Here is a 20,756-nt window from a genome sequence, read left to right as displayed (position 1 = left end):
CAGTGGTTTTGGCCTATCTCAAGTACTTGAAATAATATTGGGCAATGCTTTTATTATTATTCTTCCTTTTGCTGGCTTAAGGAAGATCCTACTTATGCTTCTAGGAAGAGAATGGCCTGTACTGCTTGCTGAGATAGTAATTTTTTAATCAAATTTTTCCCACTAGCTTTGTGAGGGGCAGAAAGGTTAGAAAATCCCAAATCAGTAATCCCTTTTATCTCTGCTTTATATAAGTAAAATATTCTTATTGCTTGTCACCATTTTTCTGAAGTTGTCAGAGTGTTGCTTTTCATTTTCTCTGCAAACAGAGTTAATAGTTGACATCTCCAGCATAATCTCTCTCTGACAATAAAAGTCTGGCAGGAAAAGTGGAAGATATTTATTGACTCAAAGAAGTACTGATGTTTCAGAATAATTCTTTTTGTCTCATCAGAAAGTTCAACTTCTGTGTGTATGGCCTCAAGGCATTAATTGGTGATGGTTTTTAGTCCAAGGCATCTTCTCATTCTGGCAACAGGAGTGAGTTGATGCATGTTAAATGCAAAAAAAACTGCCTAGAAAACCAGTATGTGAGAGAACTGTGCTTTGTAACCTTAACCCAGTTTAGTGATATAGCTTCCCTTTTGAGGTACTCAAAAATTAAATTGCACCTTTTTAGCTTCAGAGAGGTGAAATCTTGCATTAAGGTGTCAAGAATGTCTTAAGAAAATGTCACAGATATTTCAATCTCAGTATTTACTGGCTAAGAAAGTTGAGGGGTTTTTTACAATTCTTTCTTTGTTAAGCCACAGTCAGGCGATAGTCAAAGCTTAAAAATCCATTGGTAGGGCCTGGCAGTCAGCTGTCACTGGAATTTCCAGAAGTTCCTGATTATAAACACTTAAATGAAGCAAAAAATCTCAAGGTGCAGTCCTGTAGCTTGCAGCTAAGGGCAAGACCTTGCTGAGCCATCTGAGCAGAAACCTTCAGAGCAACAAAGCATTCAGCTCAGGGCACTTGAAGGAGATTTTGCAAAGCAGTGTAAACAGTCCAGCAGTTGATATTTTGTCAGCATATAGCAGCCTGCTCTCCTGTTTTAACCTAACCATCATTGCTCTTTCTCTGTCTGTCTGTCTCTAAAGAGAAACTTCCATTTGTGTTCACATGCCTTTGTTGAAGTAACAGAGTGAGACAAATGAAGAAAAGCTGCTGAGCACAAATGTTGCCAGTTTCTAATTCCATGGAGTTGCTACTTTAAAGAGCAAACAGTGAAATCACAGCAGTGTAGAAGTGAAATTATTAGAGTAGAATAATAACAACATGTTCCTCCTAAAGAGGCTTTCCTGAGGCATGAATGCTTATTTTGTAAATCATCAGATGAGGTCATTAAACACTTTCTTAATAGCTCTAAAATTCCTGGGAGCAGTTCTTCAACTACCTACTAATGCATAATAGCACGGTACAACATTCAGTGGTAGGGATGCAGGTGTACTGCATATGTGCCTTACTTTTATGTGCCAAAATCTAAAGGTCTCCTGGATATACTTAAAAGGTTCTCTTGGTATGTGTTCTTTGGCGAGGAATAAGGGGAAAATGGAGCAGGCATTAACAAAGATTCAGGCTTTCTAGAACCTTATCTTCAAGTGCCAGCAGCAGCCATTGTGTTTAGAGGTATTGGCTTTCCTAAACTTTCCCTTTGGAAGTAAAAGCAACCAAAGGCATTAACCTACTTATTTGGTCTCTCATGATGATTAATATCTGCACATGCTGGTGTTCAAATGAGAAGCCTAAATTGCAGGGACTAGAAAAATGGTGAAGTTGGCTAACCATGTTTCTGTCATGAACTGTTGGAGTCCCATTTTCTGCACCTCCAAGAAAGTCTTGGAAGTGAGATCTTGCACAAAGTGCATTTCACAAGTACTTTTTTGAGCAAGCCATTTGAGAAATTAAATCAGTGTCAGCAGCAGTCCTAGTTATGGGGGAATTAGTTTTGTTAAGAAGTAACTGATAAAACAGTTGGATGTTTGATTCTGTAAATAAATTCCCCTTTCCACGAGAGTAGATCAAGTTGGGAAACATACACCTCCCAAGGACCAGAAGGCTTTTTGCTGCTAAAGCTGTTACTAATAGCAGATAACTATTCACACCATACATTCACTAATCTAACAATCATGATTCCTCTGTAGGAGTAGTCATGAGTGTAATACTGGGAAGTCAGTCCCCACCCTGGGACCTCTGTCTCCTGGGTAGGTTACAAAGTCCTTTGAAGAGCTCTTTGCTTCATCAGGTGTGTATGTGTAATCCTGTAGGGTTTTTTGTTTGCATGCAGCAAGCACTACCTGTTTGTGCATGATCCAAGTTAATGCAAACCATGGTTGATACTAATGTGTGCAGTGGCTTTGTACACAGCCAGCAGGCTCCTGATGTTCTGGATTTATCAGTTCTGGTGGATTTAACAGAACAACTGGTCTCCAGAGCTTACCAGTCCTGGGAGACTTCCACATGCTGTTCTCAGCATGTAATAATCTCCTCAGCCTGCTGCTTGCTAGTAAACATTGCTCCTTCCTGGGCTGGAGGACCCTGTCACATAAACTCACACAAAGGGGCCTTTGATAAGGCAGTAAAGTTGTGCCCAGGATCAACTTGTCTTGACCACAATAGTCCTGATTTCTGGAAACCAGATGTCACTGGTTTCTGACAGGTATCTCTTAGGAATGGTTCCAGTCTTCCAGCCATGGCAGTGTCCTGTGTGCAGATATTTACTTTGCAATGAGTCTTTTATTACATGTTTCAAAAGTCAGGTATGCAAAAGGGAAGTCTGACATAGGAAGTATGAGCTGTCATGCCTGGATGCTCTCTTACAATCTTAGCACTTTCAAAGTCAATATGATTTACGACCCTAAGAAGAAGGATTGTGTGTCAAAGAACTCTGCTTTTTCTGGCCGAGTTGGTGTAATAAATAAACTTACAGTGATTTTTCTCTGTCATTCTAAGGCCTCTCAGGGAAAAGAAACCTGTCTGTTCTACAGTGGTTTCTGTTGGACAGTAATATTTCCTTTTTAAGTTTGTGTTTATATATAATTTCAAATTAGCCACAGGCTGCTCAGTTGTTCATAGCAGTAAAAGTTAAGCCTTCTCTCTCAGCTGCTAATTTTTGTTTTCCCACATCTTTTCACAATTTGGGAACTGTGACAGTCATATGATCCTCTGAATCATACTGACTCTGCTGACAAAATAATGGTAGCATGTTTATCCCTGAGTGAGTTATTCATTAGAGGCTATTAACAAAGATGATAGGCTTAGCAAAAGAAGTATTCACACAGTGGTAGTTTTCTTCAGCCTTCTCTACTTCCCTGGGAGAAATGAAGTTTTAGACAGTGGAAAGAAATTTAAAATCAATGCAAGGATTTGAAATCTAAAATAGTTGTAAATTTGAGCATTTAGTTATTGACAAGTCTCATTTATTTTGGGCTTTGGTTGCAGGTTTTTTCAGTATTTTCTTTTCTGCACTCTAGGCATGCCATTGGGTAAGGACGAGGTGAATATCAGTATGTAGAAGGAGTTTCTTATAAAGAAAATCCTCCCGGGGAAAAGCAAAAGAGTGGGAGGTTTGATGCTGTTGTTTAATCATGTTAATTACTGCTTTAAGGAGGTGATACTGCTTAGGTCATTTCTGTGACCTCAGGTTTGTGGTATGTGACAACCTTACCCCGTGAATATGTTGAGAAATCCATAATTCATAGGTCCGAGGCGGCGGCTGCATGTTTGCAGAGGGCTTGGGTAGAGCAGAGGCTGCCCTGCCAGGTTTGGGTCAGCCCATTCCTGCCCCGGGTCCTGCACTCGCAGAGCCCTGGTGCTTAGCTTGGTATTTGGGTCAGAGGCACAGCTCGGTGAAGCAGTCTCAGGTTAGCTAATCCTCCTCCTTACTGTCTGAACGGAGAGGCGGTGACCGCTGTCCGGGCTGTGATCCTTACCTGCGCCGAGAGGGAGGAAGGGAAGGCTTTGAAGTGAGTCCTTCAAAACAGCGTGTGCTGCCTCTGCACCTGCCCCTTCCCTCTCCCCGGAGCCCCCTTACAGCTCCGACCTGAACATCCAGATCTTCTTTTGTAATCCTACCTTTGAAATGTTCTCAAGCATGAGGGGAAACGCGGAAGCTGCCAAAACTTCCAAAATTGACGGTCGGTGGGAGTCTGCTGTTTCTGTCAAGTCTGTACTATTCCCTCTGCACAGGTTCTACTGACTGTGTTTGCATGCTTCTCTCTTCCCCTTGCCCCAGTGATCAAATAGTGAAATAAATAGTGAAAACCAAAACCACAGTCACTCCTAAAATAAAAAAAAAAAAAAAAAAAAAAAAACCACCACCCACAAAAACCCACACCAAAAATACCCCAACATTTTGCCATGCTTTGTCCTGTAGGAAACAGGTATACATTCTTTTCCAAACTGCTGAATCACAGAATGTACACATAAAAGTCATGAACAAACTGGATGAGGTTTTCAAGTTCTGCAAGTAATTATGCAACACAGAACAAAGCATTTCCTCTCCACAGCCCTGACCTGAGCTTTCTACCTGCTCTTCATGATTGTTTATGCTGATAAACTACACAGAGTTTTTTATTTGCTTTATAAGATTCCTGAAGTTAAGGCACATTCACACTTGTACTTTGCTTGTTGGTGATAGATTTTAATGCTGCCTACAACATTTTAAGCTTTTAATTTTGCCTTTTCTCAACCTCACTTAGGAAAATTCAGCACTCATATGGGTTAGTATGCTACTAGAATTTTTAAACTCTATTTGGATATGAATTGCTAACACACAAGCTTCCACTTCCCTCAAGTGAATTTCTTGAGGGTTTATCAGAATCTCCTTTCTTTTTTTTTAAGTAGTATGAAATCTTCTAATTATCAAATTACCCAGATGTGATTGGATGCAGATAATATACCAGCTGCTTTAATCACTGCAAATCAACTGCATAAGATAGTTACATCAGAGAAAGCAAAAAAAATCATGTCACATTGGAGTTACATGTATTTTTCAACATTACTTTAAAGAGAAATAATACGAGACAGTTAGGCCAGTTCAGCAATCTTCCCTGTTTAACAGCTTTTGTTTGTTTGTCAGCAGAAGGTAAAATAGTCCAGGAGAGCAGCTGTTGGGTTTGAGTATCCCATGACTTTCTTAGAATATGCAGTGTCTGTGATAATTATTTCTCATTTGTGATCACATTCATAAGATTATGAATTCTTCCCCAAGCTGGAGAGTCAGTGTAGCTGCCATGTTGTACATGGGAGTGAGCTTTTCAACAACTGTCCCATCCAAAGGCTGTCTGTGAATTGATGACAGGAAGGTAAACTCAGCCACCACCCTATGGAGAACAGCAGTTGTGACCTCAAAGGGAACAGAGCTGAAGTTACACATTCCTGAGGGGAATAATAGCTGATCACCTAATGCTGATGGCTTCACTGCGACTGATCTTCCTAATGATGTCCCTGTTTTCAAAGTACATGGTTCCTATTTAGTTACTCAGAAAGGGTGTTTGTGTTGTGACATTTTTACTAAAACACTCAAGAATTTTATAATTTCAGTTTGCTCCATAATTTACCAGCCACTTGGGAGTGCCTGTGTAAATGCAGAAATTATATTAAAAAAAAAAAACGTTTCTAAGGTACTCTCTTATTTGTTCATTGACTTTTGCAGTAAGTGAACTATTTCAATGCAAATTATTGCTCAATAGTACACACCACCTTGCCAATGAATGTGATATTTTTTAGGTGTAGATCAGCTTTTAGTAATTTTCTAGAAAGAATATATCAGTTTTGTTCATTTCAAAGTAGCTCAATTATTTCAAAATGTGTTCTGAATATATATAGACAGATGCATGTGACCCATGCAAAAATCCTTGATACTTTAGTACTGGAGTGTATTTCAGAAAGAAATAGCTAATTTTAAAACTTTTCCCTATGTTTTGTAGGACAGGGATAATGAAATAGACTTGGCAGAAATAATCAAATAGGGGGAATAAATGATCCCTGCTTATTGCATTTCCCCCAAAGATTAATACATTGTCTTGTGAAGTTATGACTAAGTAATCGAGTGAAACAACATGAAGTGTATAATCTTAAAAAAAATTATGGAAATACTTGGGGGAAGAATAAATCCCTCCTCTATTTTCCCACCAAAGAGATAGGACTTTGTGCAAACTGGTGCATTTTCTCAATAAATTGGCATGTTTTAGATTAAAAGAGGAGTAATAGAGGAGTCTTGTCATTTTGGAATAGATTTCTTCTACAAAAAATATTTGTTCTTATTGGCTGTTGAAAACACATGAAGTGAATTGAATTCTTCAACAATCCACATTTACCTTCTATAAATTAGTAGCATGTCTAAACCAGTTACACATTAACAGTAAGGATTCAGGATTTGAATGATTTAAGTGACTGTGGATAGCCCCAGGTTTTAATAATGATTCCCTGAACACCATCTAAAGTGCTTTTGTGCTTTTTTTTTTTTTTTTGGGAAGATATTGAGAATTTGTTGCATATCAATCTGCTCCTACACATGTAATTCTACCCAGAGATACAGCTCATATGTGGAGAAGTCCCTTCTCACACTGCTGTGTGCCATTCGTGAGCCATCATCTTGCCTAGTACTAGTTCTCACGCCTTCATAATGCTGGGTTTTTAATACACCCCATGTACCCTCATGCCAGCATTGCAGCTGTACACTTAAAAAAAATTGAGTCTTTGCCTCTAAAAATCACAGAATGTTTGACTTGTCACCATTTTGTTTTCATGTGGCTAGGAGGTGTTGGTTCATCTGTGTACACACAGCTCTAGCTGCCCTTTCCCTCTGCATGTCAATTTTTAAACCTCTTAGAATCCAATGCAATGCTTCCTGTTCTCCACTGCCTCCCCTTTCCCCATCCCGAACTCATTTTTATACCTCTTACACTCTTTAGCTTAAACCTTGACCCCATACAAGACAGTGGTGAGGCTTCCCAAGGGCTTCCAAGGTCTGCACATCCCTGTCATGATTCAGAATCTGCTGTTTTGTCTTAACAGGGGAGTTAGTGGATCTAACAGATTTAAAAGATCTAGATACACAAATACTCCTTTGCCCAGGATTTATCAGACATTAGTGTAATTTTTAGCAGGTACAACTTGGCTGCCGTTTTGAAATAGTAAAGGTAGAGAACTGATACATTCTAAACAGAGCAATAAATTCAGACTTGCATTTATTCTGCAGTTAGTCACTGTTTATTTGCATCTCTGTTCCTACTTATTTTACATTTACATTGGCAACAAATGTGATGCTTCAATTTTATTTGAAATTGTTTGCAGTAAAGCTGGTCTGTAATGTGCCCATATTCAACAAGGTAACACCATACAGCTTGTTGCAGTCATTGATAATGATATTTCAGGCTGTATACCTTCATGGGAAACTGCACATTTTGAGGATTGACTGAACAAATACTAAAATACCTGTGCTTTGAATGCCAAAGGTGTGCTAGAAATCAAAACCAGATTTCAGTCGTGAACTATGAGAATTCATTACAGTTAGATTTCATTTCAGAGCAATGAGACACCATTTCTTCCTCATGCTGTAGTAGAAATATTTTATGGGGTCTTTTTCCATTCAAGGTTCAAGTTCTTTTAATATCATAACATAGGAATAAAGATACATGTAGAAGTTCATGTTTTGAACTTCTATCATAAAGTTTTAGAGGCACAAATAGGAACTTGAAAGCTAAATACTTGCATTTACAGATATTCAAATAAACATCTCCAGAAGGAATTACCGAAGTATTTTAAGCATGCCAACAAAAACATAAGCAGTTCTTTGTCCATTACCCTTCTACTAAAAAGTCACCATCATCCTTGTGACAGGTGCTATTAATTGAAAAAGTGAGACTGGATGTATGAATGGATGTAGTTAAGCTACACAAGCTGTCTTTTGAGTCTGAAAGATGAAGAACAGAGACATTAGGCCAATAGCAACCTAGCTGCAGGGTACCCTAAGGTGATTTTGATGATTTGTGAGACTGCAATTTGGGAATCAGCTTCCTTGCTTTGTGACATTCTTTATGTACTTTATCTGTGGTCTTGTGCAGATAGTGATGTTAGTACAGAAGCTGTTATTTAGCTTAAGAAGTTTCTACAAGATAGCTGATCCTGATAAAATACTTCTAAAGCATCTGTTGGTTCTAAGTAATGTTGTTACCTCAGATTGCTTACTAAAAAAAATTCTCGGTAGTTTCTTACACATTTAAACAGGGTTTACTCTTCCCTTATCACTGTAAAATTCTTATTTTTATTGCAGATGATATGTATTGACTCATCTCACCTTTGTGCTGGAATCCCTTCCCACTCAGAACAGAGTCAGAGCAAATCTTAACCTCAGTAAACTGTGCTGAGCTTCCCATTTCTAACATCCTGCCATTTCAAAAATGTTTGCAAAATTGTGTTTTATGGAAGAAAAAAAAAAGAGTTGAATTTTTCTTAAAAAAAAAAAAAAAATTGTATCATTAAAGAAAGAATAATGAAGTTCATTTGATACCTGAAAAATGAAATATTCTTTCCAACAGCAGAAGCAATTTCAATATATTACTTGAAATTGGCAAAATACTCTTGGAGGGAAAAAAAAAAATTATTTAAATCTCCCTTTGGCATTTACTTCCTTTTAACCCTCAGCATGTCTGCAGATTAATAATCATTGGTGGACTAAGACAGCAGTGAGTGAAAGCACATCTGTCTGCAGCTGGCGTTTGGGAATCCGTAACGTAGGAGATGATGCCTGGAGGTTGTTTGTGTCTCTGCACAGTGCATGTCTTTCTTAAAACTGCACAGAGAATTTTTAAGACAACCTTTCCAAAGAATTCTCTGCTGTTGGGGAGAGCCTCCTGTGAGTTTGCCCTGGATGGGTGGCTCTGGGGATGCTCCGTGTCCCCAGCATGTCCCCAGCCCGCAGGGGTGGCTCTGGCCACAGCTGCAGTGGCACATCTCGGCTGGAGGCAATGCTCCAGGGGATGTGGTGGCAGAAATAGCGCTCTGCAAGTATAAATAGTCCTGTGATGGTGGCAGGGTACTACACTGCTGGTTTATTTATATCTGTGGAAGTGCCTCGAGCTTCATAACAGAGTATCAGGCTTGTGCTGTGAGTTGTTTTGATTGTTTTACCCCTCAACACAATCTGATTCATAAAAATTCTTGTTTTTCTCCATCAGCCTCAGTTTCTTGCCTACAGTGATAGCTACCAAAAAAAAGTTTACTGAATTAAGGAGCAGATTCCTGTTTGGGAATACCTTTACAGGCAGCCCAGAGTCAAAGCTGTGCACTGAACTCATCTGTTTGCACATAGAGGACCAGGACACACAGGCCTGGACACCCCCATCTTTCCAGCTGCTGCCAGGCTGGGAACAGCCCAGAGACTTTGTGATTCAGACCTGAAGAAAAAATAAAAATCATTTAGGAGGCAGGTGGTTAGATGTAATTCTGCAATGCTGAAAAATAAACATCTCCATTTCCAGTTTGAGCAGGGAGTGCCACGGACTGACTTTCTGTTCCCAGCAGCAGTTGATGGATCCATTTCTGAAGCACTCAGCTGCCAGTGGGTGCATGCAGGTGGCAGACTGAAGAGCAAACATGCCAGGAAGGGAATAATTTGACGTCATGGCTGGAGACTGGCCGTGTTCGTGTGGTGATTAGGATGCAGCAGGAATTGTTTGTGGTGACTAGGTTAATGCATTAGTGTCATGCAGATGGCTCACCTTTGCATGGACCTCCTGTTTCAATGCTTGCTTTTTTCCAGAGAAAGAGTCCAGCACAAGTGAGGCAAAGCAGTGTGTAGCAAATCATCGTAATTCTGCAACTTCACTAACTCAACAATTGGTGTTCATGGCTCTGACAGCATGTGTTGGAAAAGGGGTGATGATGATGGAGGCAAGGGAAATAAATGGTTCAATAAAAGACTTGTGGCCACGTTTTTTTGAGAAACAACCTCCTCCTTCAATATAAAACAGTTTCCTTTATAATATGTGCATTATGGCAGCGGCATTTCTGATGGAAACTGAGGGGCTCTTAAAGCATTCTTGTTCAGGTCAGTAAGTACACAGTGACTTACATCCAGCAGCAGAATTTTTTGCAAATATTAGGGAAAGGGACATCCCAACAGTCATATATCTACAGATGACTGTATAGGGAAATACTGATAGAAGCTATGTACTTTTAAGTCTTTGCTAGCACTTTGCTGCTCGGTACAAAATCCCCAAGTTTCCATTTTAGAGATGAGTCAGGGTGGATTCATGTGTAGAAAAAATGTTTAATTCTCTCACAGCATTTTATTTGCCCAATTTTTTTTTCTCCACAAAAGAATATAAACTTTGCTTGTTTTTTCCTGGTAAGAACTACCAGACCTGAAGTTAAAACAGAAAAACTTCTCATCTCCCTTCACTTCAGTCTCAAAGTAATTCTAGAAGCAAAGTGAAGGAGGCAGTTTGTGATTAGTTTTTCCTCTTTTCAAAGAGCAAACAAAGCATAGTTCTTCTTTCTAAAAGATTTTTTCTTCCTTGATTTTGTCCTTCAAATGACAAACAAAACTAGTTCTCTTTAATCCTTTGCTGGGACCAGAGGGCACCTCATTATACACTGAATTCATGCTTTCACAGACCACGAGGGCTCAGCAGCACTTACATTTCTGTCAGTATGAAGCAGTGGTTTGTACAACAGAAGGGAAGAGGGGAACTTGCTGCCTGGTTGTTTCCACTGTGATCCGGTTGCATTTGGTGAGGCAACTACATTTTTATAGCCCTTTGAGTCTGGTGAGGGGTGACCAAGACATGCAAGAGGAAGGGAGGGAAGGAAGGAAGGATGGGAGTCCAACCTGTACAGGAGCAGCATCCCAGACTGGTGTGGCCTCTGTAGCTGTGTCTGAATGGGGCCATCCTGGTGCACCCAGGGCTGCCTGGGCTCAGCATGGGAGCCCAGTGGTTGTTTGCTTTTCCATGGTTTGTGTGAGCCTAAGGGTGATATGTGCAATGTGCTTGGATCCCATGTGACCAGTGGGATGATGGCTGGGACACAGCCACAAGACTAATAGCCATTATTCTCTCAATAACAAGCTTATCCTGAGATTAGCCTTAACACTACTTATCATCAAGCACCTTGCATAATCTTTAAGTATTTAATGACATACATGAATTTATTCTAGAATTTTTATGAACCTGTATCTGGCACTCACCTGCATTTTTATTTCCATCACTGATCTGCTGCTTACATGTCATTACTCTGTATAAAATGCAATATTCCATTTCATTTGCCATCCAAAATGGAACTCTTCCAACACACCCAAATGCCACCCAGTGATTACAGCAGGAATTGCACTTGATCACTTATGCTGCTGTATGTCATGCAACAAACTGGCTGCTGGAATAATTTTTAAAGACAGATAATTTATCTTTGTGCTTAGAGAACTCTTATAAAATCAACAGTTACTGAAACTCAATCAATTTCTCAGCTCCTCATTAGAACACTATACAGTTGTGAAACATCCTTTAATGTTCTTGGGATACATTTTTTAGAGAAAATGCTTCTCAGTCCATTTTAACTGTAGTTTTTTTACATAGCATGTAAAGGCATTTCTTGATGTGCTGCAATAGACAGAACGGAGAATCAGCTGGATAACATGGGACACTTATTTTACCTCCTGCATAGGCGACATTTTGCCATTTCTGAAAATCCACCCAGAATTCCGTTATGGAAGAGCATGGTATTTTCATTTGTGTATTCCTTAACTATATTTGTATTTTGCAAAGGTGTGTTTTCTCCAGTGTTGCATCGTTCTGTTTGGAGAACCCATTTTGTTGAGAGAAAATGCTTTGTTTCGCCTGTTACAATTCCATACTGGAGTTCCCTTGCAGGCTACTGCCCTCTCAAACCTGCATTTTTTTAACCAAATCTTCCCCTGTTGGATACCAACCAGCAGAATTTCCTCCAGGGATCATTTCCTGGGTTCACCTGCATCCACAGGAGCAGTGTTTGGGCAGTGCTGGCTGGATGCTCCTGCAGGGAGCCAAACCTCCTGTCAGAGCAGTACCTTTAGGTACCAGCCCCGAGAGAAGAGGGGCTGTGCTCCAGGCTTGGACCCTCCTGCCTGGCATGGTGTGTGTGGAGACAAGGCTGTGGCCCCTGGAGAGCAGAAGGCATCAGGGGCTTGGCTGTGGCCCTGGGACAGGTGCTGTGGGGAGCAGGGACAGCCACAGAGCTCTGCACTGCCAGCATGGGGTCACAGCACTCCTGCTGAGAGAGGGCAGCATGAGACACCCCCTTCCATCCAGCCTTGTGCAAAGAGTGAAACCAGGGATGTAATTTTTCCTCCCTTGCACAGCTTTCTGTGATTCCTCACTAGGCACTTGCTTGCCCTTACCCAGCCTGGAGTACAAATGTAACGAATGTACTGAGTGCACAAAGGGTGACTGCTGTGATGCCAATAAATCCAGCACTTCTCCAGGTGTAAAACACCATCCCTGATCCTCTTTTGGTGTGAGAAGTGCTTTTGAGAACTGTATCTTGTGTCATCTGACTCTTTGCTGGGTCTTTCTCAGTGCACCACTGTTCCTGACTCAATTTCCTGCTGCTCTGCACTCATTTCTCTGACACACAGGAAGATGTTAATAAAGGAATTCTTTACCCACCTTTTGTATTTGAGCTTTAGATGGTAATGATTGTAAACAAACCCAATAACTTCTCAAAACAAACTAGTACCAGAATGCAGTAGGTGCCCTCCAGCAGCAGAAGAGAAGGTATAAACTCGTCAAATAAACAGCACAAACTTTAAAAGATACATAAATTACTTCTTCAAATTAATTTTATATCATTGATCACCTAGAAAAGAGAGAAAAATATTTAGAGTCACTCTTCTCTGTGTAACTTCTCTGAGATTTATGAAGTTATAAGGAGAGAGAATTCAGGATTTCATCTTGATAGTGTGAATGTATTAAGAGCAGAAAAAAAGGATTTATCAAAGATGACCAGTACACTGTACATGTATTTATCAGCAACTTTTATTTTTTTTTAGTGGAGATGTCTCTATAGAAGACTAAAAGACAATTGTGATTAAAGCTTCTGAAATGTTAGTTTACTTTTAAATGGTGCAGTAGTGAGAAAAAATAAACATTTTTACAGGAATCAGTAGTCACTTATAAGAGAGCTGATCTCACCCAACAGACTGTGAAGTTGATAATTAACCAGAAACAGGCAGGTTCATCATTCTGTAATGAGCTGCCTGCAAAACCATCTGATGAATAAAGGCTGTCAAACAGAATCTCTTGGCATGGCACATCCACCTGCAGGGCTGACCACAGATGGCATGACAGTGTCTGACCATCTGACTCAGTCAAGAGAGGCCAATGAAAAAGTCTTGTGTACTTCAAACAATATTTTCTAATTCTTCAGATGCTGCAGCAACAAATGGTATAATTTCTATATTCTCAACTGAATTTCAGGATAGGGAGGGAAACACAGTCTCAGTCCAGTGTTAGAAGCAAAGCACATCATAAAACACCAAAATTACATATGCATTATTTAACACCATTACTGGAGAGGATGCAGTGGTGGAGAAAAAGCTACTATAAAAGGATGAAGTGGAATCCCAGAGCATTTGTAATATCTACCTTCCCTGTGGCACAGACTGGCATACATACAACTAGGCACTATTTGTTGCAATTTGTTCAATTCAAAGCTATTTTCACCCTTTTTAAAAGGCCTATCCACTAGTCTTTACTCAAAAGAAAACTGTAAATGATAGTTTCTGAAGGCTGGAGCTCCATTCATGCAATAATACAGATCTGAGTTGTACAATGACAATTTTCATTTGCTAAGGCTGTGTTGCAGTGCTGAAGGCACCACAGATGTTAAAGCTTTATGGTGTTTATAGGGTGCCATGCAGGGCATAAAAGCCAATTGGACAGAAATACAGGGTGATAAAGAAACATCTCTTTCCTTTCTTCAAACCAAACGAAATCAAAGCATGTTCTGGCTAACATTTAACCTTCTTTCTCAAGATGAATGGTTTCACTGGTACTCACCCCAGGTGAGTCACAGAGAGCTGACCCCAGACAAGCCATACAAATGAACAGAAGAGGCCACCATGGCCATGTGCATTTGGCCAAGGGGGTTTGCAGGATCAGGTGTAGATGTGAGGGTCCCAGGGCCAGCTGCTTCCAGGGGTGAGGGAGCTGCTTGGGAAACAGCCCAGCAGTCTCTGCTCAGCCATGAGGGGTGCACCATTCAGAGGGAATGCACAGACCCCCATGACTAAGGCTCAGCACAGCTCCAAACATCTGTGAGTACCTTCAAATTTCTGTCAGTACAACGTGCTTCTCCACATCAACTGTCAGAGAGCTTGCACAGGCCAGGGCAGATCACCTGCTGCCATTGCCAATGGACAGTGTTTCCTGGATCATTTAGGGAAAATGGGAGCCAGGTATACAGCTGTGCCATCACATCTGTGCTGGCATTGTGTCTCATCCCAGTTAGGGAGTCTGCCTGGAGCCTGGGAGAGCCCAAAGGATGGGCCTCAAATAATGAAGTTTGGCAGGAACAGAATATGATCAAGCACCAGAACTGGCAGAACAAATGCACAGGTATTCCTTCAAAAAACACACTTTCCAGCAGTAAAACAGAAAGAAGGGTGGTTATAGCAAGCCCAGAAGACCTGCACTGAAGGATCCCAGCCCAGCTGACTCCCCAGCAGACCCTTCATTCTAACAACAGGAGAGTGCCATCAACGTGCCAACAGACCCCATATAACATTGCATATGTGCTTCTTCCCATTAGCCCACAAGGAAAATGTTCCAAACAAGGAAAAAGACACAATGAGCAGCAACATGGCCTAAGGATTAAAGACCTGAAATTAGCAACCCTCACACTAGAGACTGCCCCATATGAGATGATAGTTCTAACAGAAATGACATCTGTCCAAAATGAGATTTTGTGTGGCCCTCAAGAAGAATTCCAGGGACCAATGGAGGACTTGGCAGCTTGTGTTCTTTGTCCTTGGTGTCATACACAAGTGGTCCAAGTCAGACATTGTGTTGCTTGTACATATGTGGAATGAGGGAATGGGTGAATAAAGTGTGGCCTTTTACCTGTGAACAGGTAACCTCAACTTTCTCTCAGATGTTTGTGAAGAAATATCACCTCCTCCTCCATCATATCCTATACCAAGTTTTTTCCATCCAAGTGTACACATCTACCCAGGTTTAATAAGCCTGCTGCCTCCCAGGCAGGCTGGAAACAGGTGATTTGTGCTTGTGGTGGTTTGCCCAGTTGTAGGGACCATGTGCCAGCAGCCCATGGCTGACTCTGTGTATGGTGAGGTTGGTTTGGTAAGCTTGGTCCAGGCATCTCACCAAGCTGGAATGGCATATCTGTTTCCCAAGGCACTCTTAGAAACAACACAGTCATGCTCAAACCTAATAAACATGGATCTGCATGAGCTGCCTCTGATGGAGCTTGTGCATTACTGGTGCCAAGGGATGGGTATTTTGGGATGAGATCAAATACTCTACTTTAATTTTCTCTGGGGCATGATTTCCTGACAAGTGAAGGATACTGGTGTGCAAAAGGTAGGAACAGTGCCTGATGTTCTTGTTCCACACCTGTGGGATTTCCTAGAGAAGGCTGTCAGCAACATGTTGACCTGCTGAATCCCATAATGGCCTATGGTTATTGATTAACTCCTTACAGACCCACTTGCTGTGGTTTGTAAAGGCAAACAAAGAAGAAATTGACATTTTTGTTGTTGATGATATTGTTGGTAGCATCATTTCAAGGTAATTCAGACTAATCTTGCAATGACTAGAACATATATTTCCTGTTTCCCCAGTGCCAGCATATAAAGGACACATGACTGTTGTGGTGACACCATCTGTTTTGAATGTAATTTAATTTATAGAATTTCATGTGTGCAGCAGTAAACAGTGTGCTATGTTATTTGACTGAACTCACAAACCTTCAGTTTAAATGTATTTTAAGTTTTTTGTTTGGTTGGGGTTTTTTTTGTTTTGTTTTTGACATTTGAGATAGTTTAATGATGAAGGTTTAGAACAGCTCTACAGGCAGGGTTAAAATGAATTTTTGTACTCAAACCCTCTCATTTTCTTTGTATGTGCCCTTCCCAAATGACATCAATTGTATTTTCTAAGGCTTTACAAATTAAACATACTGATTAGAAATTAAAATTAATTAATATTAGTATGCCAGAGCACGTAACAACCAACATACAATTTTTTTGTGCCTGTGCCCTTTATCTCCCTAGCAAAAGCAGTGTTATCTCTTGTTTTGTACATGGCAGCAGCATTATGAAAGCACTCCCCCTCCTCATTTCCCCAATCTGAACTCAAACCAACTGTGTTTACTCACAAAACATGAAGCCTGCAAGCTCCTCAAACCCTGCCATGTCACCTGATCTCTGAAACGATCACAGAATGGATCAGGTTGGAAGGGACCACAGCAGCTCCTCCCTTCTCAAGAAGGATCATCCCAGAGCACATGGCAGAAGATTATATCCAGAAGGCTCTTGAATATCTCCAGTGAGAGAGACTCTGCACCAGCTCCAGGCAACCTGTTGCAGTGCTCGGTCACCTGCACACTAAAAAGTTCTTGCTCATGTTCAGGTGGAATTTCCTGTGTGTTGGTTTCTGCCCATTGCCTCTTGTCCTATTGCTCAACATCACCAAAGTCCCCTCTCAGTCATCCCTTGCAGAGTCTGAACAGGCTCAGCTGCCTCAACCTATCCTTGAAAGAGAGGTGCTCCAATCCTTTAATTACCTTTGTTGCTCTCCTCTGAACCCACTCCAGGAGCTCAGTGTCTGTACTGAGGAGCCCAGAACTGGACACAGCACTCCAGGTGATTCTCACCAGGGCTGAGCAGAGGAGAGGCTCAGCTCCTGTGACCTGCTGCAAATGCTCTTCCTGATGCAGCCCTGGATTCCATTGCCTTTCCTGGCCACCAGAACACACTGCTGGCCCATGGACAGCTTATTGTCCAGCAACACTCCCAGGTCCTTCTCTGCAGAGCTGCTTTCCAGCAGGTTGGGCCCCAGCCTGTGCTGGTGCCTGGGGTTACTCCTCCTCAGGTGCAGAACTCTGCACCTGCCCTTGGGGAGCTTCACTGGACCAAAGACCCAGTGGAGCTGTTACAAAGCATTTTGAGTGCTATTTAACACACAGCACAGAGATGCAGCTCACACATATGGAAGTCTTATTCCAGTATTCATTTCCATATAAATTACCTTTGGAAAGAGCAGTGATCATTTGCAGCTGCCCTTCCTCATAAGCATCACTCCCTCAGACACCCAAGATCTCTGGTCCCTGTAGTTTGCTAAAACAGGGGACATTTCCCCAAACATTTGCCTCTGCCCTCAGCACACAGCCCTAAGTGGGGGCCATTTCCAGGAACACATCTCTGATGCCATTCTTGAGTCATGTCTACAGAAAAATCCTGTAAGGGTTTGAATTTATGACCAGCCTTAGTTTGCAACACAAAGAAAAGGCTGGTGAGTAGGAGAGGGGCCAGAACAAATTATTCCCCTATGGCACAGCCACTAGGCTGATCCCACAGCCAAATCTGCCAGGCCAGACCAGGCTCCCACAGGGAAGCCACCTCCAGGTCACCCTGGGGTCTTCCATTGCTCTCCAGGAGACTAAGCAATGTATTCTATGACACAAGGAACAAGAAATGGCCTCCTGGAAAAAAAGAACACTTTTTTGTGTAAGAACATTTTTAGTTGAAGAAATAACGTCAAAACCAAATGTTGACCCATTTCTGAAAATCATGAGATAATTGCATCTCTTCTGGAGAAGAGGAAAATGGGAAAGGCAAGTGAGACTAGAAATATGGGATGTGTACAAAAGAAGTTGGAAGGTAGTATGGCTTCACAGAAAGCTGTGTCAGGAGTGGTGCCATAAAGCCCCACATTGTCATGAGCTGCTCCAGGAGACCAGACAGCTGTCTGACAGGTAGTCCTGTGCTTCCTGTTCCTTTAGCATTGATTTGAAATGCACATTCTGGTTATTTATTTTTAATGTTTTCCCCTCAAGGTGTCACTGCAGGGTAGACTTAAGGCTGTTTACAGGGACCAGCTGAGTATTCTCATTCCTGAAATTGTTTCCTTTTCTTTGAAATACAACATTAACTATAAACACCTTGGGTAAATAATGCATGATTTGAAGGTAATGAAACATCTCCATGTCGTGTCAGTCTCCCTCCTGTTACTCTTCTTCACTTTACTTTGTGTTTTCTCCATCTTGGTCTAGTTCATCTGGGAACAGGAAGACTTGTGAATGCTTAAGGCATTGGATTTAAGCCTGTTTAAAAGCATCTCTCTTGCTGGTACCAGAGAAAAGCTAATTTGGGATATCACATGTCCTTGTTCATGCAGTAGGGCTGCTGCCTGCACTAGTGAGCTATTGACAGCCCTCCCCAGGAATCCTTTAATTTTCTGTCAAAGTCTAAAATCCAAGAGGCTGTCAGCACTGACTACCTCTTTACCTGGAATTGCAGGTGGTCAAAGGCTTAGGGAGAACAACACAGGTGTACTTAGAGTGATTGCCTCTCTGCTGAACAGGCATTGATATGGACTCTTTCTTCATTATTTCATCTGCAAGTGGTGCCATTGGTAAGACTATTCAGTAGTCTGTGAAAGCAAAAGTCATTTATTCTACTGGTGAGGAGAAATAAGTTTTATACTTGTAAACCTTCCCTTCTTTACAGTAATTTCAGTTTCCTTGTCTGTCCCTTGTGACAGCTCAGTCCGGGGGCAAAGATACCTGCCAGTTGCACAGCAAGCAATTGTTACAAGTTATACCTGAAATCTGCCCAACTCTTCATCGGGGGGGGAAGGGATTAATTTTTTCCCATGAGATCTAAAAGATATTTTTTACCATATGTTAAACATGGACCTTACCACCACATTTGATTGCAGTTAGCCAGGAATCCCAAAAGCTGTGACTCTTAGTCATTGTTTTCTTAGCATAAAAAAGATCCAGTAGATGACCTAGGGAAGTTTCTTCTAGTGTGACTCAGATCCTGTAAAATCACCTATCTACTTGCTCATATACAGGTTGCAGAGGTGTGTGAGAAGGTGTAAGCATCTTCTATAAAGGAACCAGTTAATTTGTTAACTTACTAAAGCATCCTCTATAAAGGAAGTAGTGCTCTATTGGCATGGAAGTGAATGGGAGTCTGCGAGTACTGGGGTTGGCACCTGCTCAGATCCAGGTTATTCTGTGTCCTACATGTAATTCATCCAGCTGCTAGGGATAAGTGTCTTCATCACAGATGGTGCTTGCCAAAAAGATTCACTTCAGTTTTAGCAGATGCAGCAATAGAGCCAATCAGCCATGGGAACTGGCCCATCTTAGCCTCAATTGCTTCATGTATGTCAAGATCAAATGTGTCTTGGTGGGAGAAGGTAGCTCTCACTTGTGGTTTTCATACCACTCCTGTCTTCTAGATATTTTGACTCCAGGCTTTCTTGAATTTTTTCCCTGTCCCACCTGCTTAGCCAAGCACACAATGAGCGGAAGCAAAAAGAATCTTGTTTCCACCTTTCCACTTCCCCTGACTGCATTTTGTCTTTCACCCTTCATCTCTTTCTTGTGACATTTCCCTGTTGTTGACAATGGTAAGATATTAACATTGCTACTTTTGCTGTCAGAATGCCAGAGCTACCTCTCAGAGAAGAGATTGGATCAACAGTGGGTATTATGGGGGGAATCTGAATTAATGCACCCAGGGCTGATGCACAGAGAGACACAAAATGAAGGGCTATTATGTTGAACAACTCCACTTGTGATGCAGTTGTGATGGTGTTTTAAGCCAGCTTCTGTGATCTAATTACATTCACTAACTATATTAAGAGAGTGTTTCAAGAGTGATAATTCAATCTCTCTGAAGTTAGAAAATATCAGTATTTATGTTCCCTCTGCAATCCAAAATGCATATTATACAACAGTCTCCAATTACTTTCTTTTAAATATATTTTAAAAATCACCTTCTAAACTGAAATCTAAATACAAGAGCAGGGCTTGGAGGGTACTAAAAGATGTGGGCTGAAGTCTTCTCTGTGGCTGCTCTCCTAGCTCCTGGGGTGTACATGCTGGTGAGGATTTCTTCACACCCCCCAGTTCACAACCCTGACAGCTTTCAGATACCTCCAGCCACCTCTTTTCTCATTCTCTGCTTCTGTTCTCTCAAATAGCATTGCTCTTGTTCAGCAGGACAGGGGCGTGCTGAGCTCAACAGGCTCTTCACAGAAATCTGCTCCTACCTGCAGATTTCTCTTCAGTGGACTCTCTTCAGGATTTCTCCCTCCTGTCTTTACAAGTGAAGGTACCCTCTGTGGTAGAGGGACTTCACACTCACCATTTAACACTGGGCTTTTGTGAAATTTGGTTGCTGCCTGGTAAAAGGCAGAAATGAAGAATGAAAATCCCTTGGTGTGCAGAGCCTGGGACCTGGACTGGCCCACAGCAATGAGTCTAGAAGGGCAGTCACAACCAGACCAAGGCATCACTGTGCAAATCATTCAGAGGAAAAATCATCACAGATTACTACCCCTGAACCCACAAAGTTTATGTCTAAATTGCAGCCACAGCTGTGATTGCTCTATGTGCTGGCACATCCAAGCAGACTTAACTCACTAATTCAATAATAGTGGCAAGTTCGAGCAATTCAATGCTGGTACAGGCTCAATCACAGTAACAGCAGCAGTGCA

Source organism: Catharus ustulatus, chromosome 2 (genome assembly GCF_009819885.2).
Source record: "Catharus ustulatus isolate bCatUst1 chromosome 2, bCatUst1.pri.v2, whole genome shotgun sequence".
Classification (NCBI taxonomy): domain Eukaryota; kingdom Metazoa; phylum Chordata; class Aves; order Passeriformes; family Turdidae; genus Catharus; species Catharus ustulatus.
This window is presented reverse-complemented; position numbering follows the sequence as displayed.